Raw genomic sequence first — 1,040 nt, forward strand, 5'->3', positions numbered from 1 at the left:
GTGATCAGAAGGGGACAATCAATGGCACATGAGTGATCAGAAGGGGACAATCAATGGAACATGAGTGATCATGAGTGATTTTCAACAATAAATGTGTACTGTAGTCTTCTTAATGGAAAAAAGACATCCCCCTGAAAATAAGACCTGGGGCATATTTTGGCATTTCAAAAAATATAAGACAGTGCCTTATCATAGAGGAAACAGGGTATATCATCTGCAATAAAATAACCCTACTTGATTTTTAATTGCTCTCATCTGTCCTTGTTTTGTTGTGAGCGCCGCCATCTCCTTCCCTAGTCTCTTCCTGCTTTCCTGATCAGGCAGATAAGAATGAATATTACAGAAGGGACATAATCTGTCTTTTGTGCATGAAATGACTTGTCTGGTCTTAAATTTTAAAAGAAGAAATGTAATTCTGCTTTAATGGTGATTAGGTTTTTTCAGTCATGTTCTGTAATGCCAAGAACTCTCCAAGCATCACCAGAATCATGAGCTGTAAATGCCATGGTACAGTGCCAATGTGCAAAATGCCATCTATGGTTGACAAAATTCTGACATTATAACCCATGGCCTGATTTTTGTAGAAATATTTTTTTGCCTTTTATCATAGAATTATTATAAAATTAGTAGACTATACCCAGGAATGAATGAGCTTTCCACAACTGATGGTGTGTAATATGTCTACCTGCCCAATATTGTATAGGTAATTCAGGATAAGTGTAAGAGAGGAAAAAGAGCATACAGGTTTAGGGAATATGTGGACAGAGTGGAAAAGGATAATGAAGAATAGACAGGTGAGGAGGAGAATGAAGAAGAAGAGGGGACCTGTGAGGAGGGGGAGGATGAAATAGTGGGGACAGGTGATGAAGAGGATGAAGAAGAAGAGGGGACAGGGGAGGAAGAGGATGAAGAAGAAGAGGGGACAAGTGAGGAGGAGGATGAAGAAGAAGAGGGGACAGGTGAGGAGGATGAAGAAGAAGTTGGGACTGGTGAGGAGGAGGAGGATGAAGAGGAAGTTGGGACAGGTGAGGAGGAGGAGG

This window comes from Pyxicephalus adspersus, chromosome 7 (genome assembly GCF_032062135.1).
Source record: "Pyxicephalus adspersus chromosome 7, UCB_Pads_2.0, whole genome shotgun sequence".
NCBI lineage: Eukaryota > Metazoa > Chordata > Amphibia > Anura > Pyxicephalidae > Pyxicephalus > Pyxicephalus adspersus.